Here is a 25,768-nt window from a genome sequence, read left to right as displayed (position 1 = left end):
TAATGATAAATATCTGTAGAAAAGATTTTCCATCTCCCTTTTAATAACGTCCCAGTTTCTTTCTCGAACTACAGTTGTGCATTCATGTGCAGCAAGATAATGACATTTTTTAAAAATTTTTATCCATGAACCTTTCATATGCACAAGCATAAATTTTAGTACGGGTTTGCTTGTCCATGAACACACCCATATTACCTGTTATCCATCAAAAATGATGTAAAGGAAAAAGATATGTAAGTGGCCCCTACCTGCTGTTCCAAGACGCCGCGCCGTCTGGTGAGCAGGGTAACAACTATTCTTCAAGGCTTGGTGGCATTAATTATTTCTAGCCAGTGATAAACTTTGCATGTAGTCTTGGCATCTGAAATTTTTATTTAGTAATGCTGGCAACATATATTTGATCACTATTTTTGAGTACCAATCCTTGTGAACTGTTCCGAGTCCCTGGAAAACTTTGCAGCTTAATCAATTATGATTAATGTAGTTTTCTTAGTCTTCCAGAGAGATGAAGCAAAGCGCATCTGTTCTACTATAAGCCATTATCAAATCATTATCGCGCACCAGGCTTGTTTTCATGAAGAAAAATGCAGTTGGGAAAAACAAAGCAAAAAAAAAAAAGCTCAAACACTTGGGTACTTGTTTCTCTGCTTGCATATTAACACTTTAAAATCCTCACGATGACGCATCCTCCGATTTTAGAAGTGTTAGTACCGCAGTTTCTTTCTTACTTTCGAACACTGAATGCGCCAGCAAAGCTTACGTCTTGAACAACTCTCTACCTAATATTGATTCAAAGTAGCCTCATGAAAGGCAGTGCAAACCGCAGTCCATCACTCACTCTGCAGAGGCAATAAATAAGAGCCACTCGGCCGACAATACTGACGCTTCCTCACAAAAGGCTCGTCTGCTCTCCCCCAGATAAGGACGTCATTAAGATACGCTGCGATTCGTCAAGGATGCACCAAGCCTCACTAAGATACGTGCAACCCCACTAATGGAGAAGTGAAAGGGACCAATCATACACTATTTAGAAATGTGAAGTACGTGTTAAGAAACGTTGCAGTTGCTCAAAACGAATGAGATATGGTAACAAATAGTTGGTACATAGCACAATCAAATCTTTAGAGCAGTTACCCGTTACATTGCAGAAACTTGGTCTGAGCATATGAAAGCGTTAATTCACAGCATGCTTTTTTTTTCTTATTCTTTTTGCCTTCAGTAGTAAACAGTACTGAGAATTACACGTGAGAGAATACAGAATTTTCTCTTAAACTTATCTCAATGTCATTTTATCAGATTCATTATGGGCAGTAGTTTCTAAGCAGGAAAAATCTGCCAGAGTAATAAGAAATTGTTTATTTCCTTAGTTATTTGTTATTAGTAATAATAATAATACTTGTGATTTGTTATAAAAAGAAATTGTTCATTCTCTTAGTTATTTGTTATTAGTAATAATAATAATAGTTGTGATTTGTTATAAAATCTCCAAACAAAGTCATATCACATGCATTTGCTTCTCTTGTGAAACATTGTCAGTAACGGTTATTATCAGCCTAAACAAGAGACAGCATCTGTCTAAGCACGCAGGGTAAAAGAGGTTGCGCCTTTGGCATATTTGACTTGATTCCAGTTGAACCGAACCAGCCAGGAATGAGTCTGGTAGTAGTGTGGCGGTAGGTCTCTCACACTGCATCCTGAGAGTTCTTACGTTGCTTATTGGCAACACTCGATTCGAGGTCATTGAGCAGGTGTCACTGAAGGCTTCGCTCGACACGTTTAGAAACCTCGTGATCATCTGGGGGTCTTTGCACCTAATCGCTAGCTAATCACTTGGAATAAACAGAATTTTGTTAGAAGTTCAGCAGTGCATACATACTTAACTTTGAAGCGTTCAGTAATAGCGGTGAATGCATTTCAATTCGAATGAAGGTTACTGTAAACAGCTTGCTTCAGGTGCCAAAATAAGATTAAGTTATATTTCAAGACCGAGATATTCAGTGTTAGTTTTACTTCAAGTCCAGTTTTTATATTTTCCTGAGACTCAGTAGTGACTTACTCTCCTAGTGTAAATCCAATAGAGCTGTTCGAGTTTAGTATTAATGTTCAGTAGTACTTCAATTTACATAAAGACATTGGGTGAAACTCGCTGTAAAGTCCAATGAGGTCATAATGCGGTACTTCAAGCCTAGTAGTGATAATGAAAGGACCTGACCTGAAGTCCAGTAGTGGGGTTTAATGGAGTCTCCTTAGGTAACTGTTGCTTTAAAGACGTTTATTGCCGGCATTTAATGCCTCTTAATTCGATGATGTTGCTCCTGCCCGCGACATTGGCCCTCATCTCCCCGAGGTATCCTTTCATTCTTATTGCAAGTTTTCGAAGCTTGTAATTCGTTAATGAAAAGTTTCAAGTTTTCGCATTGTATATTGTCTGTAATTTATTTCTAAGGGCTATAATTTTTTTTAAATAATGCCTGTTTTTAAATAGTGTCTGTTGTTTTGAAACAGTCTACTTCTGGGCATAACAGATTTACTCCCCACCAGTCTTTTTGTTTATATTTTCATTGGGTCAGTGAAAGCTATTAGCAGTCTCTTTGCTCTGCCTTGTCTGACTACTTCTCACAATTTTATAATAAACTGAATATTGATTTTGAATATGTATTAAGATTGCTAGCTGAAAATTATGTTGAGTACCACAATCGTATTATTCATATGATCCCCCTTTACACCATTCGAGCAAGGTAAGAGGTGTTATTTCATCTCTCCTACATCAGTGTAAAACACTTCGATTATATTCCTTTCCGTTAATAGTCTCACTAATATTTTTTAATGAATATCCTCTCTGGTACAGAGAAGAGTAATAACAAAGGGCGCCGCATGACTCTACGGTCTTTGCCCACTACATTTCAATTACTATTTCCTCTTTGAATAAATATACTGTATATCCCGTCCGTGTTCAGTTCTCTGAGAGTCGCAACGGTATAATTTTAACTAACATGCAAATGCTATGTAGATTAGATATTATCTTATGAATAACGTGTATCCTTTGTAGCTAAAAGAAGTTTTAGGTAGGCATTTCGGTAACTTAATGCGTCACTTTTTTTTTGACACGAAACTTTATCTTTGATCATTGACATACTATTGAAAAACGGGCATCAAATTCACAATAAGTCATTCATGATTTTTAGGCCCCCCATCTCATCTCTCTCTCTCTCTCTCTCTCTCTCTGTAACACTAATTTCGTGTTTGGAAAATTTTGATAGTTTCATTGAAGTTCCATGTATATGTATATTTATCTTTGAAACTGCAAATTGTAAAGTATATACAGTTGTGATCTAGTTTATGGGTATAGATGATTGTTGTTCAGTTGACTTTAGATCTGTCGGAACTGTAGAATGAGTCAGCACATTTTTACTCCCTTTTTTATTTCGTTAGCGTCTTAGTACTAGAAAAAAGTACAGCTTAGGGAACAGTAAGGAACAGAATTGTTTAGCATCTGTTACCAATTCTGGTAAGGTAAATGACATTTATGAAACATTTTCTTCCACTTAATTTAAAGTTTATTCAACTGCAGAGTGTTGTGCGAAGGACGGAACTGTCTTGGTAGTCAGACAGGGACTGAATTCATATATATACACAGCTTCGAAAACATTGCACAGGAGTCAAATGTCAAAAGAAAAAATGCGCGGGTGTTTGTTGACATTCTTACCTTGGCAAAATATCCATTTTCTCACGGCTTTGGTGCGACGGCATAAATCCCATTCTTACTGGAAGTTGCCGCCTGTGTCGGGTATTGGGGTACCTCGAGAAGGTGCCAAGGCTTCTCCCCCTCTCCCTTCCTCTCACCATGCCAGCATGTGGGGTATCCCATTGAGTTTGCTATACCTATTCCTATCTCCCTACAAGGAATTATGTCATACATGTGAGGTATCAGTCTTTCTCCTTTTCCCCTTTCCCTTTCCTTTGTTACCCATATGGGATACATCGTGCAGGATATGAGTCCTTATTTTCTTTGCGTTCCTTCCTGTGCTGTGCTATTGTATTTACTCGTGCAGGATACCCTGCCTCCTACCCCTATTCTGCATCACTCATTTAGGCACCCCGTACAGGATACCAGGGCTTCTTCTCCACAGTATCCCATAGAGTGTGTCGTGTATTTGGGGCATCTCATTCGGGGCACCACGCCTCCCTTCCTCCCTCCCTTGGGGTCCACCTCGGGGCTTTGGTCCTTGGCCAGCAGTGGTTCCCCGAGAGCCATCCAACACCCCCACACGCTGACAGTTTTCTTGGCATCGCCGGGCCTCGAGTGGTGGTCGCGTCTCGCAGGTTGAATTCTGTTGGGAAACCCATCAGAGACAGACATAACCTTTCCGACATTGGAAAGCGGTTGTCCTCGTGACCGGTGAATGCCAGGGAAAAGCGGATTGTCTGGTGGGTTAGCCTGGCGTACGTGGCGTTTCTCCGTTTCTCGTTATCTAGTGCTCTAATTGATAAAGCTGCAAAGTAAGGCACGTTTGAATTCTGTTGATAATCGTTGTTTTTCGCCCTGTATTTATACTCAGTTCTTGACATTCAAAGTGTTTGTTATATTTTCATGATATAGAATGAATTATAGACTAAATGTTGTACCTGGTGACAATCTTTACAAAAGTGTAAAAGTGATCGGTAAGATGAAAATTGTGAAACAATTTGAACGGAAGTATAGCGTGAGTACTTCAGTGCTATAAAATTTTCAGACGCAGATTTTTTTCAGCTTCAGGTAAGAAAAACCTTTCATGTGTCACTTTAGGGAGAAAGGGAGGTAAAGTAAGGGAAGATTTAAAGCCACTGGATTTTGATAGCTGTGTGAAATAACTGGCCTCAGAGTTTTTAATGGTGTAAACAAAAGCATCAGGAAACAGCACTGTGAAAGATAGAGATATAGAATTTCTTTTATATAAGAAGGTCGAAGATCAGAAACTGTATTACTGTATTTTGGCGAAGTTTTAAGTTAAAATTGTGCGCTTTTCAGTAACCAAATACAGACTAATCATTGAATGACCTAGAGTTATTAAACAGAAAGAAACAAAGTTATCACATTTTCTTTCGCGTGTTTGTCTACTTCGTTTGAAATATCTGAAGAATCTGGCCAAACCAGCGAGAGGACTTTGACCTGTAAGTCTTTAGTGTCGTTTTTGTTTATCATGCCTTTTGAAAACGTTGTTTTGTCAATTTTTTTTAAGTTTGTGGCCTTTTTTTGCTTACTTTTGCCATTACTGCCACGCGTATCTTTTAGGAGCCATCATTCTGCCATATTTTTTCTAGTGCAGGAAGAAATTGATTGAATGTTCTTATAAACAAAAGGTAAACATTTTAAAGAAACCATAAATAATTCTTATTCACTCGTAAAAAAGAACCATGGCGCTCAATTTTAAGATATAGTTTTTGCGGAAATAGAAATAAAAATACTTGATTCCCATAGCGGTTGATATGGAAAAGCAAGAATTTTTTTGTCTGATTTAAATTAAAGAAAGAATTGCTATTATTATATGTAGAACTGATAAATGTGAATTTTAAAACTGAAATGATAAGAATTGATAATTTAACATCAGTCGAAGTTTTCCCATGAACTTTACGTTATTGGTAAAGATTTTGACTTGAATGTAAATGTTGAAATTGTATAAACCATTTTAATACGAGTCTAAAACAGGGAGAAATCTGCATTGTTTGAAAAGAATATAAATTTAGATATATTGCAGTAGGGTGAGATATTAATAAATGGGAGTTTTGGGGACTGGAATGGTTGAAAATAATAATTCATAAAAGAAACCAGTTATTACCACCGCATTTCATTTTGATATGTTCCTTTCTCATCCTTATTCACATTTTTAATAAGATCAAGAGCGCTTCAATCGCTTTTTTAACACATTGAAAAAAGTCACGTTTTTCCTGGCAATTAGTCAGATTTCAAAGAGTTTAATGATAATTATTCTATTGACATCCTTTGTTTTGGGATAACTGATCTCATGACATGCTCAGGTAATGGTCATTGTGCAATATTACAAGAAAACCATCTGACATTGTGCAGCATATTATGTAATAGAACATAAGCTTATTATTCAAGATTTGGGATAAATAGACGTTATAAATAATGCAATAAAGTGGTTGCTTATGGAATGTTCCAAATATGCGTACAAAGGTTGTTGAATTTCACAAGGCTGTAGACTAGACTCTGCATTGCTTATTATTTTATTACTTATTATATATGCGCCGAATTTTACAAGGCTGTAGTGTGGAATCTGCATTGCTTATTATATTATTACTTATTATATATGATGAACGTAATGAAAAACGTAAATATCTTGTAGAGGATGCTCTGGTCGACTAGTTGTACCAGTGATTCTTAAACTGGGGGCGCGCCCCTAAGTGCCCAGAAGCCTTCAAGGGGGCAAACGGTTGCCAGATGGTGCCTATTATTTTTTTTTATTTGTGATATTAATTGCAAAATTGCCAAAAACATTATCACTGCTTCCATCTGTTTTCTAATTATTATCTCAAAACATGCCAAAAATTCAAAATAAAAGTCAATGTTCATTTCAAGTCTTATTTATGAACTGAAATATAGTACAGTGCATACTTATAAAAAACTTAACAGCAATGAAACAAAAATCTATCTTTCATCCATATATTCATATAAGCAATTAGGCAACATATTGTTTATAGTTTATAGTTGGCAAAAATTTCAGGGATGGGGAGGGGCGGGGCGTGGGATCTATACATAATGCAGAGGGGGGCGCAAGGCAAAAAAGTTTAAGAACCACTGTTGTAGACGATACTGAATGTTTGCCCACACTGTGCTGAATTGACAGAATGAGACTGAAACTGAGAGAGAAAACAACAAAATGCATTTTAATAGTTAAAAGGAAACATAAATAGATTCTATATCAAAGAGTTAAAAATAAACAATTGTGGGTATGATGATAGTAGTAGTAGTAGTAGTAGTAGTAGTAGTAGTAGTAGTAAAGGCAATAAGAAACAACATAAAATTTTAGTTGAGGAACACCTTGAGCTTCAAAATCTAACGATGCTAAGAGATTTTGATACAAAAAATGGAGCATTTATAAATAAAAATTTAAATGTAGGTTCGTTTGAAGTTTTTATACATAGCTATGTAATCACAAGATCACACTTCTATGCCTGCCTCTAAAATTATCTAGGAAACTGCTGGTCAAAAAAGGTAAAGTGACTTTTTTTATATTAATTAATAAGGAATAAATCTCCCTCGTGAATGGGGTCACCCCCAACCTATTCATGCTTCGTTCCTTATATACTACAGAGAGAATAGATCGCAAAGTATAAGTTTTCCTTATATGCTGCAAAGAGAATAGATCGCAAAGTATAAGTTTTCCTTATATACTGCAAAGAGAATGAATCGTAAAGTATAAGTTTTCCTTATATACTGCAAAGAGAATAGATCGCAAAGTATATGTTTTCCTTATATTCTTCAAAGAGAATAGATTGTAGAGTATAAGTTTTCCTTATATACTGCAAAGGGAATGGATCGTAAAGTATAAGTTTTCCTTATAAACTGCAAAGAGAATAGATCGCAAATTATATGTTTTCCTTATATTCTTCAAAGAGAATAAGTTGTAGAGTATAAGTTTTCCTTATATACTGCAAAGAGAATGGATCGTAAAGTATAAGTTTTGCTGATATACTGCAAAGAGAATGGATCGTAAAGTATATGTTTTCCGTATATTCTGCAAAGAGAATAGATCGTAAAGTATAAATTTTCCTTATATACTACAAAGAGAATAAATCGTTAAGTATAAGTTTTCCTTATATACTGCAAAGAGAATAGATCGTAAAGTATAAGTTTTCCTTATATACTGCAAAGAGAATAGATCGTAAAGTATAAGTTTGTCTTATATACTGCAAAGAGAATAGATCGTAAAGTATAAGTTTTCCTTATATACTGCAAAGAGAATAGATCGTAAAGTATAAGTTTTCCTTATATACTGCAAAGAGAATAGATTGTAAAGTATATGTTTTGACGTGGCGTTAACTAATTATACGTTGGAGAACGGATCAATATTGATTTAACCCAGATAATACAGGAATGGCCAAAAGGACCTTCAGGTATACAGCATCCGCAATATACAGGAATTTATAAGAGAAACTAAAAGAATTTGAAAGTTCAGAAGCATTTTATTAAGAAACTAAAGATATAGCTAATACAAAACTATTACGGTTTAAAAAGATAATTTAGACAAGACAGAAAACTGTAAGCAATTGTAGACATTAAAATGAGCATTTCTGGTGTACCAAGTATTGGCTGGTAGGAGGTCCAAAAAATTACCGAAGACTGTTATTATTATTATTATTATTATTATTATTATTATTATTATTATTATTATTATTATTATTGTTGTTGTTATTGTTATTGTTGTTGTTGTTGTTGTTGGTAGTGGTGGTGTTGCCGTGACGTGTTGTACATGGGCGTATTTAATGCAGGATCAGATTTGTCGTGATACCGAGCATTTGTAAAGCATCATTCATCATGCATAAGACTCGGTCATTCATTATGCTCATTGTCCCATTATTAATAATACTTTATTCAAATGGATGATGAGCATTAGAAGTTCAAATGTTTAAGCCGGGTGTATTTGCAATGAGATTATTCAGGGAAATAATGGCTTTGAATTGGTTCCTAGTGCGTATTCTATTAAAAACCTAAATGAATATTTGTTTAGACCTGTGTTCTACATAATACACAGGTACTTTTGTTGGTGTTTTGATGTCAGTGCATTTATACATTAATTTACAATTAGTGTATATACTTGCTTGACATTATTTTTGCATAAATAAGTAAATAATGTATATATATATATATATATATATATATATATATATATATATATATATGTATATATATATATATATACATATATATTTATGTATAAGTACCGAGATGTTGGTGCAGCCAGACCACAGAACACATCAAATAAGGGTGACGAAGTGAAGGTCGTTCATTAATAGGTCATACATTTATTAAGCCAACAGGTTTCGTAGCGACATTGTTACATTCTCAAGGCTAAGAGAGAGAAAAAAAAAATCTACAACTTAAAAATGTAAAATTTCCAACATCAGAAATCATGGTAAAATATGTAAAGCCAATATCGAATACTCGGACTTCCCTGTTTTGGGCCAAACAAGTTGTTTTCCTGAACTGCTCATTTTAGAATCGTTATTCATTAAGCAGTTAGTGCCCAAGTTAAACTCACACACCTCCTCTGCACAACTGTATCTGGCTTGAGTCGGTTTCTTCATTGCTTCTCTCTCCTTTTCTGGTCATTCAGTCCCCAACTTTTGGTGTAACAGGTGTTTTACTTAGTTTTTATTTATTTATTTATTTATTTTTCTTTTGCTTTTTAATGTACATATAATATGATTAGACTCCAAAAAGAAGAAATTGTATATTCCATGTACATTCAAGTTGTACGTTTTTTTTCCTCTCTCTCTCTCTCTCTCTCTCTCTCTCTCTCTCTCTCTCTCTCTCTCTCTCTCTCTCTCTCTTTTTACCCTAGAGAATGTAACAATATCGTTACGAAAACGCATTGGCTTAATAAATGTATGACCTATTAATGAACGACCTTCACTTCGTCGCCCTTATTTTATATATATATATATATATATATATATATATATATATATATATATATATATATATATATATATATATATATATATATATATGTGTATATATATATATATATATATATATATATATATATATATATATATATATACACACACACACACACATATATACATATATATATATATATATATATATATATATATATATATATATATATAGAGAGAGAGAGAGAGAGAGAGAGAGAGAGAGAGAGAGAGAGAGAGAGAGAGAGAGAGAAGGATACCTTCTCGGTATCCATTGTGTTCATATCTCAGTATCCTTTACTATTTTCGGCCATTGTTCATTTGAATTAAAGGATAAGGACCCCACTCGGTCGCCATTTCCTTTTGTGTAATTTGTGGCATGTAAACAGTACTATTATTGGTATGTTTGGTTAGCATCTCCTCATATGTACTGCCAGGATATGAAATTCTCTACCTCATTTGATAAATATCACAGTAATAATGAGAGGAACAGCTTGAGGTCAATCCCTTGGCAATTTGATGTTTATCAAATACAACAAAATGAAGAAAGTTTCCTAGCTTGGCGGTGCAAGAAAAACAAAGCAATGGGTACTGTTTACCTCCCTCATATTACGCAAAGGAAATGGTAACCTCTCGTTGTTCCATTCATTACGGTTAGTTTTTACCTGTGACTTCACAAGTACAAACTTTAGGAGATCACACAGGAGAAATAATGATGAACATAAAACTGTATAGTCTTATCAGTCACCTTGGCTTTGGAGAGCCTCTTGACATTTTCCTGATTGATGGCATGGTACCAACGATGTTATCGTGGTTGCTTGCTTTTTGTATAATGGAAAAGAGCCAGTCGCCCAGCTGAGTGCGAAAATAAGGCGAAGGCAGTTCCAATTACTAATTTTGGCTTTCCACTTGTCTCATAATTTCGCATCTTCCTCAGAGCAGTTTATCAGCTCTTGCTTGTAAACAGTCTTTTATTTTTATTTCATACTTCATTCTTTTTTCTTTATACCGTTTACATCTGGATTGGGACTTAAGGTTATCCTACCCATCCATGTTTGCTTTACACGTTTATTTAATTTCCCTTTTGTTTGAAAGGGAAAAAAAGAGGACGTTGTCGGTCAGACTTTGTAAATATTTACGAGTGTGTGTGCTCGTTACGTTGCTCTTCATGCTTGCTTATGTGTTTATGGGATTTTTATATTTGTAATATAATCATATCTCTTAAGTTTTATTTTAAAAGTTTGCTTGAATCATGTTGAGACTTAGTGACTAATAACAGAACAAGTAAACACCTATCCGTAATATTTTAGTTACTTCCGGATTACGTAACGCAAGAAACTTGGCACAACTTCCCTGCTTCTAGTTAAATGTTATGGAGTTCATCGAAAAGTTTATATTCAGTGGCTTTCGAAATAGCTGCCCTGCACATGAAGGAAATGTGAAGAGCGACCACGGTAAAAGGCTGGAGTGTTTACAAAAATCGGGGAATATTGGCGAAGAACGTAGGCCGACCACTCTTTGGGCGCCTCCAAGACCGAGAGATGGCTTTTGGCAGGTGGGCACGGATCCTGATACTGACGGATGATGTTGTATTGGGCGGTGGGTACGTGGAGGCATCTAAACTCCCAAGCCGTTCTTGATTTGGATGGAAATAGTATGAGCCAATGGGTATAGCACAAGCCTGAGAGAGAGAGAAGAGATGAAGTGTATGCGGTCATATACCTCCCAAGGCTATATTTATCGTAGATATAATGTTGAGCGTGCTATGTTTAGTTATAAAGTCGCCAAATATTTGGGTAAATCGGTGTAGTGGGAGGCGCTTTGTTGATGTTAGTGGAGGGTTCTTCGACTCCTAATTCATCAGTCGTTGGTATGGAAGCGATTCGAGCGGGACATGGCATCGCCATTGCAAAAATGTCCTTGTTTTGGTCCGCTGATCCAAAACCACCCGATTCATTGAAGCAGGTGGTGGGCTTGTCCATGATTGCACACAGTGTCTTTCATCCTCTGTGGAACACCTTGCTTAATGGCAAACACTTCACGAAGTTCGCCAACCTCTTGTCTATTTGCATAAGCTGCTGTTATACTTTTTTTCGATTTAGAACAATTTTTCCCAAGAAGGTTCAGATTGAGAGGAAAACAAGGCAGCAGTCTCTGTAACGTTCTTCTTTCTGGTTGTTGAATCATGGATGATAGTAAAATTTGTTTAACTAGTTTAGGTAAGAACATTCAAATAATACGTCACGTCTAATATGAGTTTTTCTTTGATCTTTGTCGCGACCTATTTTCGTTAGTTATGATCTTACAACATCCTTTATTAAATCGAACACTCAAGAAATATTCTACTCTACGTATCAGATCACTTTACGATTAAAGTTATAAATGTGATTTTCTTTATTTTAATGTAAGAACACGAAAGACCTAAAATAATTATTTTAACCGAAGCACTTACCTAAAAATTGAGAGGCGCGACGGTAGCCTGCACTAGGTAACTGGGTTAATGTCACCTCTGCTCCAAAAATATAGTTGTTTCAGCACCCTTCACGGGCCGTTGGTAGATGAGCGTTTGTGTGTGTGTGTGTGCGCTCGCGCGCGCGTGGGCATTCTGGGGGGAGGGGCCGTGCATGCTTGTTCCTGCTTTAAAGGAATGCCTCTTTCTGAGAGGCAGTTTATTCTTAAATGCTCAGAGTATTTGTATCTTTGTGCTGTATTGACACGGATGCAAATAAATTACACACACAATGACATTATATGTATATATATATACTGTGTATATATATATATATATATATATATATATATATATATATACATACCATATATATATATTAATATTATATATATATATATATATATATATATATATATATATATATATATATATATATATATATATATATATATATATACATATACACACATACATATTATTTATGTATATACATACATATACATTACAGTATATGTATATATATATGTATATATATATATATATATATATATATATATATATATATATATAACTATATATATATATATATATATATAATATATATATATACACACACACACACACACACACTTGGGAAACCTAAATACCCCAGAATGTAGAATTGACAGCCCGCAGTAGGTCACCAAGGAGCTCATGATATTATAAGTCAAATGGCGTTGACGAACGGAATAATGGTAAACGGATGCATGGGAAGGAGAGTAGGGAATAGGTGCTGATTGTCAGATAGCTCCCGTCAAGGAAAAGGTCATTGTAGTCTATGTAGAAAGGAGGCCGTGGTTAATGGGTTTTAGAATTGGATTAACAATAGAGCGCTCTCTCTCTCTCTCTCTGTCTCTCTCTCTCTCTCTCTCTCTCTCTGTCTCTCTCTCTCTCTCTCTCTCTCTCTCTCTCTCATATCAAACCGTGGAAATCTGACTTAGCCACAACAAAAAATGTAGCGAAAAAAAGACTGACCTTTATATGTTATTAAAGTAATCTATTGGTGACAAGAGCGTTGCCTCATAAACTTGTACGTGTAATTATGTAATTATGCGGTGTCGATAGAAGACAGGTTAGTGCCACTATATAAATATTGTTATTTTTTATAAGTATTTGTATGAATTAAACAACTTGATGTCGCTCCCCTCATTTTTGTCCAGATCATCTTTGCACATATTCAGTAGGCAGTCTCTTACATGGGAGGCTTCAATAAGAGTTCTTGGGCTTTCGGCTAGTGTTAATCTTACGTTATTCATCCTCGTTATCTATCTTATTAAAGTTTTCATCGCTTAATGTTCCCAGGTTTCCCCTCTGTCATCATCACTTATAACTCTGCATCATTAATTGCCACTATTTCGATAGGAATGTTTTATAATTTTTCCCGGACCATTCATTTATTTCGGACTTCAGTTTTTAGTTTTTTTTTTACGTCCTTCAATGTGGTCTAAATGTTGGATATGATTTATTCAGTACAGTTCATGTAGGTAGAAATGCGTTTCATCTGAGAAAAAAATTGCAGTTAAGATTCTCGTTTCCGTCCATAACTCATATTAGTTCTTCACTGTGCAGTATTACCAAATAATGTGTAGGTATCGGTCCACTTTCACGTGTTTTGGTCAAATTTGCAATATTTAGTTTGAACCTTTTAAAACTGTACAACACAGTTAACTCAAGAGCCATTGCCGTGCATACAAGCTCTTCATTGTCTGCCCATTCTCATGTATGGAAATTATTTAAATGACTTCTATTAATTTCATTGTTGCTCTTAACTACTAATCACACCAGCTTATATTTTAATTTGCGTGCCCACCGGTTACTGAAATTGTATGTAGGAATATATTCATGTAGGTCAGTTTTAAAATCCGCATATCAGACGGGGTAGTAAAACCCGGTGTTATAATTTGCACCAAATCTGAAAATAGAAAATAAAATTTGGGTGTGTTGATTAGAAATAGTATAGTTGTGTGTGTTTTTAAATGAAGGGGCTTTTCTGAGCTTTGAAACATTTTGAAATATAAACCAATAATTATTGTGATTTAATCATTTACTTTCCATAAGATTTAATCTTGCATCTGCCGTAGAATTCATAGTACAGTGAAGGCGTTTTTTTCTTTTTCTTATGAAGGTGAAAGATTCACCTGGAGATGTATAACTGTAATTTCGCTTTTTCCTTTGCTAGCGGGATATTAATTAAGGGAGTATGATTTTAACCAATACATTCTGTACTTTTTTGTGTATGAATGGTAATTTAAATTCTGTCGCTGACATCTGTTGCGTAAAAGTATCTAATTATCATTAAATGAGGTTTGTCAAGGTTACAGCAGGAATACGCAGGTATATATATAGTAATAACCAGGGAAATTTAACGGGCTGCTAATTATCATTTCTAATTATTATTAATGTTATTCTATTGCTGGTATACAGGTGATCATAATGGTACACATACATACAAACGCGCTTATATATAAATATTTCGGTACCTGGTTATTGAAACCTAATACAGTGATATGAATATATATATATATATATATATATATATATATATATATATATATATATATACTGTATATATATGTATATATAATATATATACTTATACTGTATTTGTATCTAAATATATATTTATATATGTGCTTGTGTATGTATGTATATATACTATTATATATATATAATTATATATATACATATATATATATATATATATATATATATATATATATATATATATATATATATATATATATATATATATATATATACATACACACACATATATGTGTGTGAGGAAGAGAGAGAGAGAGAAGAGAGGAAATTTTTTTAGGTGGCATTGTCTGCGTTATGTAAGTGGATGAATAAGTGGCCATGAACAAACGTGCTAGTGTATTCTTATCTCAGCTGCGATTGATGCCAAGTCTTGTGTGTTACGCAATTAAACCAGCATGTTTCCTTGACGTTAATCTCAGTCTCTAACGTTCTGTGCCAAGCGATTAAAGCTGTCTTCATATCTTGTTGCTCGTCCAGAGAAACGAGTGGACATTATTACTGAGAGTACACCTTTATTTACCTGTTATAAATTCAATTTAGATTCTCGAGCAAACGAGATTGGTGGGTTTTTTCTTTTTCTCTTTAGTCGATGTTACTCTTTTATGTACTGATATACTTAAAGTATTTATCGATTCATTATTGCTTCCTCTCGGTCTTTGGGTGGAATAGGTTATTTTTTTCGGTAGGTGAAGAAAAGTTTTTTTTTTTTTTTTTTTTTTTCAGTGGGCCGACAAGACGGGCAACGTGATACCTTTATGTAGGTCAGGCTTGGCGGAAAAACGGAAACTAACCGGAAGACTTTCGTGATATGTGTCTAAGGTGATGTTGGGGCATGATGCAACGCGGATATGAATTTAAATGAAAATGTGTGTATACACACGCGAGCGTGCGCACACGCACATATATGTATACAACATATATGTATATATATTTATATACACATATATATATATCATATAATATTTTGGGGGAAGGTTTTTTTTTGTGCAGATTTCGTTGAATTCTATGGCCTTTTGTTTATTGATCAACTTCTTATTAGTTTGACAACACTTCCTGAATCTTCCTGAATTTTTCCAAATTTAGTTGATTGATAAAGGAACGAAGATAAACTCTTTGTGGTTTTATGTTCTTTGTATATATATATATATATATATATATATATATATATATATATATATATATATATATATATATATATATATATATGTATATATATATGTATATATATATAGTAGAGGATGACAGTATATAGCTAATATAGGAAGTACATTTCACTTGGATTACTTAGAAGTAATGTTACAGTTTTCATATATTATTATTGTTAAAGGTTTGGCTTACCAAAGGTCCATGTTTCTTGGTGTACGAGTAAATCTGGACCTGAAGCTCACAACTGCTATCAGTTTTTTTTTAATAACAATGGTATTTTTTAAATCTCTATGTAGCTGTAGACATGTACAACTTGCTATTAAGAAGTTTTATATATATTCAAATGCTTACATGCCGTAACTCAGTGAATAGTTGAACAATTGATTATCTTTTTGTTAAGAAGAACTGCTAAATAGTAAAGAATAATTATGCTAATACCAATGGGCATTCCTTGGAAACACCCCATTTCCTTCAAAGGTTACATAGAAGTCTTGTGCAACCGGAACCCGTCTCTTTAAACAGCAGCGTTGTTTTGTCTGGTCTTAATCTGTCGAATGTTTCCATATGATTATCCTTCATAGGACTCACTTAGGAATCGTGTCCTAGCGTTTGGGATGGGTCGCCCAGATTTGAGGGCTGCAGCAAGAAATCCGAACTGCCGATTTAGTTTAATTCCAATCCCCTGTAATCCTCCGATTTCAAGACGGTATTTTAGGGATTTGTGGGGGATCCTAGGCGGAATCTCCACAAGATTTAGTGAATTGGTCCCTGAAAGGTCCTGTGTCTTTATTGTTGTGAATACAACATGTCCTTTATCATTAATTGTTTTTGGTGGCGATGATGTAGTTTAGGTAAAAATGGCTTATTGGTGATGTACTTTGCAATGTTTTTTCATCACTGTTCTCTCGATGACTTTCATATCCGTCTAATTTCATGCCGTTGCTGGTAGTAGGTGAAAGAGTTACGTGGAATAAACAAACAGACATACAAGTATGCATACATGCATGCATACATAGATATATACATATATATACATACATATATATATATAATATATATATATATATACATATATATATATATATATATATATATATATATATATATATATATATATATATATATATATATATATATATATATAATGTTTTACTAGCGTAGCTTCAGCAGTCTAAATGATAAGATAATAATAATAGTAAAATTAATAATAATAATAATGGTAATAATGATGTTGATGATACTATTGATAAATGTACACACACTCACGCACACACACGCACACACGCAACTTGAGGTCATGGGTGCATGAAAATCAGGAAGTATCTGGCATCGGCGTGGATACGTTGTTGCCTTCTGATGGATTTCAGATATCAAACGGGGCTTAGCAGTGAACCGAGGGCTTTGGATATCGACATTTTGTGGAGGAGATGCGTCCTTGGAATCATCTTGAGAGAGAGACGCTATAGAGAATAGATACAGGAATCATTTTAAACCGATTCATCCCTGGGTTGCAATCCTGGCTCATTCTCTTTCCCTGTTGGATGGGTCTTGAAAATCCTTCAGCCCCATCCTGTTGAAGTCTTATCGACATCTCGAGAGGATTTTCCTATATCCTTCTTCTCCCACAGGTATCCCCAAGATTTTCACGTATCCTTCCCTCCTCTCGACTCTTTCGTTGAATTTCCTTCGACAAGTTTGCGTGCTTTCCAGAATTACCAAACGTGTTTGAATTTCCTTCCTGGAAGCACCTCTTGCTTTGCATATTTGTGTGTCTCTCAGACGCGTTTCTGCTTCGAAAATGTTACTTTGTATTTTGTTTGTTTGGTTTATCTGTCGTTGCTTGGATTCGTAATGTTGTTGTTGTTTGTTATATGACATATACAGTATTTCCTTCTTTCATGAATGACTTGGAGGAGGGGTTGGTCAGTAAACTAGCTTTTTTTGTGGTGTGATATATATATATATATATATATATATATATATATATATATATATATATATATATATATATATATATATATATATATATATATAATACTAAAGGACCTCTCATTCAAACTGGATGAGTATCTAATGGAGTATTTATCAGTTTGAATGAGGTCCTTCTAACTAATTCTACTAATGCACAGAACAATTGTGTAATTGATAAAGTTAATATATATATATATATATATATATATATATATATATATATATATATATATATATATATATATATATATATATATATATGTGTGTGTGTGTGTGTGTGTGTGTGTAAATATTTATACATACATACATGCATACATACATACATTAGTATATATAAATGTGTGTATAATACACACACATTGACTGTTTGTTTATGTGCGTGTACGCGTTTGGTGGTGGATGATTTATTAATTTATTTTTTAATTGCATCCTTCGTATCGTATCTGCCCCACTATTCCCATCATACAAGCAAAGTTACAGAAGTGACATTTCAGTAACATATGCACATACTTTGATTTCTTTTACTCAAAGGTAAAATCCCCAAGCGTATTACCTCCGTGGAATAATTCATCACCTTTCCTCGCCGTGGGAACAAGGCCTTGCGTTGGGAAAGAAGCGCTCGTGATTCCCCACCAGCAGGTTTTGCTTGCCGAAATTTATACGGTGACGCATGAGTGGAAGTAATCCGATTTTTTTTTTTTTTTGTTTTTGTTTTTCCCCTTGGCAATTCTCCCTTCTTGTATACACGGTCTTAAAAAGATTTCATTGCTGTTTTATTTTGCGAGATGTTGCTAGCTTTTCTCCTCTGAGAGATCTCGTATCGGGTTTTAGGTAAAGGGTTTTAGATTGGTAGGGCGTCCAAATTTCTGTTTTTCTTCCTTGCTTTCTTCGCCCCCTTTTTTTTTTCAGTCATTTAAAGCTACCTACAAAGCTGGAGTATCGCTGGTTGCATTTGATGGAATTATGCTTCGAAGTTGAAATTGATTTTGTAGCTTATCGCTAATTAGTTAATAAATCAGTCAAGAATGTGAACAGAAGCTACATTTTGGTATTTTGTTACCAGCTAAATGGACACGTTTTCTTTTTCCTTTTCTGTTTACTTATGGTGAAAAATATATATATATATATATATATATATATATATATATATATATATATATATATATATATAATATATATATATACTGTATTTATATATATACATATATATATACCATTCATTTATCTATAATGCAAAATTCGTCCTCAGATTACATAATCTGTGTTTGCCTCTCTCTCTCCCTCTGGTTGTACAACTTTCACCAAAACTTTTTCTGATTGTCTGGCCCAAGAAATTTAATGGTTCATCCGCGTTAGGCTGCTATTTTATCAGAGCCAAGTGCGTTAGAGTGCCGTCGCCTTGGTAAATGCCTTTAGTTAAATGCGATCCCTGGTGTTGCTCTTACTGCTGACAGTGCTGCTGCACCTGGTTTTGGGTGTTCCGAAATCGGGTTACTTTTCGTTTGTTATCTGATAGTTTTAATTAACTTGCTTGCTGTTATCCTCCTTGGTAACAGCTCCTTCAGAATAACATTTTGTATACAGTAGTTATTCTTTGTAACGATACATCATTGCCGCTGAGCAATCACCCAAAGTGGAAAGGTAAATTTGAAATAGTTATTTTGTATTCCTTTGTGTATTGAGTCCCTTCCTTTTCTGCACCACTTCCCTTCCGTCTGTCCAGTATTTTCTAGACCTTCGTCTCCTCTTGCCTCTTAACACTTTCGAATCATTCCCTCTTCATCAACCTGTCGTCCTCCATTCTTTCAGAGTAACCAAATCATCTAAAAATAATGATCTATATTTCCACGTATGTTAAACTTTATTACAACTTCCATGTATCTCCATATTTCTCATTATTTCAGTTATTATTATTATTATTATTATTATTATTATTATTCAGCAGATGAAACCTATTCATTTGGAACAAACCGACAGGGGCCATTGACTTGAAATTCAAGCTTCCAAAGAATATGGTGATCAATAGGAAGAAGTAAAAGGAAGTAATGGGAAATACTGAAAGAAGAGACACAACGTATTTAACAAGAAAAAAATCAATTAATAAATAGATAAATAAACAAAAATGCATCCAAATGCAAGAAGAATAGTATTAAGATAGAAATGCATTGCATTTTCGCTTGAACTTCTGAAGAAGTTCCAATTGCACGACATCCTCTGGGAGGCTGTTCCACAGTCAACGGTCAACAGTCCAGCGCCAAATACAGTGAACTATGTACCCAGTTAATCGCAACAGCTTAAACCTTACTGTTTGATTTGCATCCAACATCACTTCACTTCCTAAAAGGAGAACTAACTCAACAGTTTTACCACACAATCCGACTCAGACCTCAACTCGCTTCTAAATCTTTTACATACACCCTCCTATTTTCCGTGTTTCACCTCTTCTGGCATACTACAACCATTCGTTTATTCACCCTATGAAACTTTTCATTGGTTTTCAATCGTTTCTATTCACTGTCTCCAGCATCAACCATTCCACGACTTAAGAACCTTTTTCTTTGGACCTATCTCGTCATTCCATCCGTAGAGTTATTAAATAAACATAACCCTACTTCAGACTTCCTTCCAGAGCAAATCTTTTGCTTTGATGATTGCTTATGCAGACTTCCCTTTTTTATTTCTTTATAAAGACTTGTGATTAAAAAAATTACATTGCACACCGGACATTCTCAACGCCCATCACATAGCAACTGTCAATATCATCATCAGCATTTTGCAGTTCCCTGCAGGCCATTCGTAGCTTTCTCCATTTACCCTTAGACATCTCACACAACAGAGCCATAATTAACACAGATCCATACACCCTCTTCTTCTATAAATCCACACTGCTCTTCTTCTATCAGTCCTTCTGTCATTGTGTTTTACCCTCTTAACCAAAATCCTACCATTACATATTCCTTGGCCTATGTAAGTAACATGTGATCTTTTTGTTCATCTATTCACTTCTTATATATATATATATATATATATATATATATATATATATATATATATATATATATATATATATATATATATACACATTACATATATATATTTACATACACACACATATATATATATATGTCGTCAGTTTTAAGGTTATGTCAGAATTGCTTTTATAATTTCAATTTTCATTTCATTTTCTTTTGTTTGGGAAGTTAATGTATGGGGATAGCACTTAAACACAGCATGATAGTAATATTCATGGAATTTACTGAATGCAGTCCCCTCACCAAGCAACACAGCAACTTCGGCCTTCTTTGCATTTTTTTGTCATGGAATGCGTCCTGTAACAAAACCAACCCGTTTTTAGAAGGGATTAAGATTAACCTACTTTCACATCAAGGGCGTCCTTTGGCAGCAGACAATGAACCAGTAAAGTTCTTTAACAGCAATTATAGGTAATAATGATATGAACTGTAATGCAGAGTTAGTAGTATTAGTAACTTTGTTTCTAATAATATTAATAAGAAGGAAATTCCTTTAATATTATTTTCATTGCATTCATCTACTATTTTTACTACGATACGGAACCCTGAAAAATCTAATTCGTTTTTATTTTCACGTTGTCTCACTCTCACAAAATGGATTTTATTTTAAGCGTTTGACAGAAAACGGGACATTTTGTTTTGTAGAATTAGTGGTAGTGTCCAATTATCGGTTTTCTTTTGGCATTTATTTTGTATATGTGCGTATACATTTATACACACACATACATACATATATATAATATATATATATATATATATATATATATATATATATATATATATATATATATATATATATATATATAGATTACAAACTTACTGTGACCCCGTTTTTGGCAATCAATAAAAAAATTTTTATAAATAACACATTTGTAACATTATGCTTGCAAGATGAATATTGATATGAAAAGAATCAATTACTGACATTTAATTTCTCCTTAAGCATTCCTTTCTTTATAGCATAAAATAGAGTGTTTATTTTTTCTCTCTTGCTTTACTCGAAGATTCATTGGAAGCACTCAGTATGACATATTTAAACATTTTGTTTTGTGCTTAAGGCAAAGAATTTGTTTTTATTTAAGTGTCTTTTGATAAAAATGTGAAAAGTGATTTTGGGCGATGTTTGCATAAAGATTCGATGTACAGGTAGTTTGGTTCACTACGTAACAAGCAATGAACTTTGTTTCTAATGACAATTCAAAAGAATGCATTTGCAGTATGGTTCACTTTTGACCGATTCAAAGGTGTAAAGGGATATCCTCAACCCCTCTCTCTCTCTCTCTCTCTCTCTCTCTCTCTCTCTCTCTCTCTCTCTCTCTCTCTCTCTCTCTAAAATAGGAGGCCAGATAACTGTGCGAAATAAGCTTTAGCATTTCGATCAAAGACACGTGTCAACTCATTGTCTTCACAACTTTGAAAGTTCAAGGATATGAATTACAAGATATTGATTATCCTTTATGTCATTTGTTTCATAAGTTTTTATTGCCCACTTGCACTTTCTTGTAGCCAACTAATGGATTATTTTCACAGACACACACATTTACATTGAAATTATATATATGTATATATATATATATATATATATATATATATATATATATATATGTATGTATGTATGTATTTTATGATCTTAGTTATATGTATATATATATATAATTCAAGTTCATATTAGTAACATTTAGCCTTTCATGTTGGGCTGCAGGTTTTACCTTAAAAATTTGCCGCAGCACAACACAAGCTCTGTGCTGCATAACTAAAGATCTAGGTAAAAGGTTTACTGCCTCTGCTGCAGTCTTGTAAAAAGTCACACGACACTCGGATATTTTATGGTTATGGTTTGTCAAATTTGATACGTCCCTTGTCTGTTTTGTTGCTGCTGTTGTTGTTGTTGTTGGTTTATTTCTCCTGTGATACTAGAGTTGTTGCTACTGTTGTTAGGTTCAGTAACAACAACACTAATGCTAGTAATGACAGTCATGCCCTAGGTGATGTTTATTGTCATTGCTGATATATTATTGTCATTATTATAAATTGAGGGCACTGGTATTAGCTTTACATCAGACTGAATTGGTAATTATGATAAAAGGATCTCTCTCTCTCTCTCTCTCTCTCTCTCTCTCTCTCTCTCTCTCTCTCTCTCTCTCTCTCTCTCTCTCTCTCACCTAGGTCCCTCTTCCCGTCTTCCCCCTTGTTTCTCTCTCTCCTCCTCCTCCTCCTCCTCCTCCTCCTCCCTCCTCCTCCTCCTCCTCCTCCCACATTTGTAAATTTGGAGGACATATATTCACCGTGTAACATCCCCAGACAGGAACAAGTTGTTTAGTGTACTGTGGGAGGCTGGCGTGAGTACTACTTACCCTCTTCACATAATAGCTGTCTCCTCGAATCTACTGTGAGTGAGGTTATAGTACCCACGTGCACTGTACCATGGCAGGGGTTAGCTGAATTTATTCACGTCGGCAAAATGGCGTCGCTTGAACGCCGGTAGGTTAGTTACTGCTTTGCACTTGTTAGTTGTTGACTGGTAAGCGAGGAGTTAGCCAGATATATTATATCTCCATTTTATATTGATTAACTGGTTTAGACATGCCCTGCTTTACCTGAAAGTGTAGCCATTGGACAAATAAATAAATAGGTAAGTTTACTGTACAGAGCATTGCAACTTGATTCCTGTGCTTTGTGTAGGTCGTTTATTTGACTTAATCCCCAACTCCCAAGTGAAACGAGAGAAGAACAAGTTGCTTCCCATTACCAAAAGCAAGACGGTGTCGTTTTACTGTATATGTTTGTTGATTTGCAATCCGGATAGTAACTCTCACGCAGTTCATGATTCCAGCACCGGGAGCTTAATCTTGGATATTTCTTGCTTCACTAAAGGGATAGTAAGGGCGAATGGGAAGCCATTTCTACTAGCAAAGAAGAATACGGTTATGCGATGAACCATGTTATCGTCGTGAATACCCGCTCGTTTCTATTTCTTGATCGATCTAGTGATAGCTTGTTCTCTGGAGCGCAGGTCTTTTGATGGAGTCAATCAAAATTAGTTTTATTTATAAGTCCCTGTGGACAGTCCTCTGGGGAATGCAGTGGATCACATTCCTTGGCTTAGCGATGGAATGAAATGGAACTCCCGAACTTACTGTACAATGTATAGTTTTGCGTTCTTATAATATTTTAGCTTATACAAAATGAATTTTACAGTTGAAATGAAAACTTTTTTTCTTTTAGGATGATCTAAGAATCGGAATCATTATAATGTGTCCTTTTTATTATTAAGCCGTATTGGAAAATATTTGGCACAGACTTACATACATGCATATATTCATACACTAGCGTGTGCATATACATATATATATATATATATATATATATATATATATATATATATATATATACATATATATATATATATATATATATATATATATATATATATATATATATATATATATATCTATACACACGTGTATATATATATATACATATATGTATATGTATATATTACATCCCCAAAACAAATTTTCTGTGGATGATTATTAAATTTTTCTTATTAAAAATACATGTTCTTATTGTGTAGTAATATATTTTCTCTTATTATTTCAGGTGAGGCCTCAGTAGTCTGTGCGTGGACAGATAGCTATTAATCTGAAATTATTTCGGAGACCATTGGTAAAGTACGGATATTAGTTTACAAGAATATGTATATATTCGTTTATACAAGACCCTTTGCGTCACACTTCGTTGGCAGCGATGATGGTGATGATGGGGTGTGTATATATATATGTGTGCTTGCGTGTGTGTGTGTGTGTTTGTGTATTATGTATGTATATGTGTGCGCCAGTCTGTATGTTTATTTAGAAATACTTACTGATACAGTGGTAAAAAGAGATCTAGTCAGTACTTCGAAATTACGATTACTATCATATTTATGAGCGCATATATGCAGGAATGGACTTAGAAAAGCATTTATTTAAATAATTACTTTTGACTGATGTATGTATATACGTATGTGTGCACATGTTCAAGGTTTCTCTCATAGACAACCTTATTAAACATCTGATACGTATATGTAATTGTACATGAATTTTTAATTACTATATTACCATGTAAAGAATGCTTTGAGATATGCGCAGTTAAAACTTAAAACCTTTGACATTCTTCCTTGGGTTGGAAGAAAGCGGTTGATATCGGAAATGCCAACTAGTGTTCGAGAACTATTGGAGATTTAATCGAAGCGTTGTAATATAATATAATATAATATAATATAATATAATATAATATAATATAATATAATATAAACGTGAAACAAAAAAGAAACTCAGAACGCCTCCTAAACAGATGCTGATCCGAAAAGCCATTCGACAACACTTCGATTAAATTCCAATAGTTCTCGAACACTAGTTGGCATTCCGATATCAACCGCTTTCTTCCAACCGAGAAGAATATCAACATTAAATTTTAACTGCGCGTATATCAAGTTTTTCTTTTTACATGATACTGTATTAATTGAAAATTCATTTTACAATACATACACGCATCAGATGTTTAATATTGATGAGGAAACTCCCTGGAATACGTACATACATGCGTATATACATACATCAGTCAAAAGTAATTGTTTAAATAAATGCTTTTCTAAATCCACTCATGCATATATGCGTTTTATGAATATGATAGTAATTGTAATATATATATTTGTATATGTATGCATGAATATATGTTATATATATATATATATATATATATATATATATATATATATATATATATATATATATATATATATATATATATATATATATATATATATATTATATGGATTTATGTATGTATGTTCAGCATAACTCTGAAACGCATTGAGCAGTTTCAACCAAACTTGGTATACATATGACTTAATATCTTGAAAAGAATACTGTGGGGATAAGAT

General features: G+C 34.0%; 2 long non-coding RNA genes across 3 annotated transcripts in view; both read left to right on the top strand.

Annotated features, from left to right (window-relative positions):
* The window catches only part of LOC136840886 (uncharacterized), a 358,486-nt gene that overhangs the window by 109,399 nt on the left and 223,319 nt on the right, over nt 1–25,768 (top strand). The window lies entirely within an intron of this gene.
* LOC136840887 (uncharacterized) lies at nt 4,255–24,666 on the top strand. The gene is made up of 3 exons (XR_010853773.1): nt 4,255–4,500; nt 5,009–5,151; nt 24,445–24,666. It is a non-coding gene; the product is annotated as an uncharacterized lncRNA (long non-coding RNA).

The sequence above is a fragment of the Macrobrachium rosenbergii genome, chromosome 8 (assembly GCF_040412425.1).
Source record: "Macrobrachium rosenbergii isolate ZJJX-2024 chromosome 8, ASM4041242v1, whole genome shotgun sequence".
In the NCBI taxonomy this organism is placed as follows: domain Eukaryota; kingdom Metazoa; phylum Arthropoda; class Malacostraca; order Decapoda; family Palaemonidae; genus Macrobrachium; species Macrobrachium rosenbergii.
This window is presented reverse-complemented; position numbering and strand designations above follow the sequence as displayed.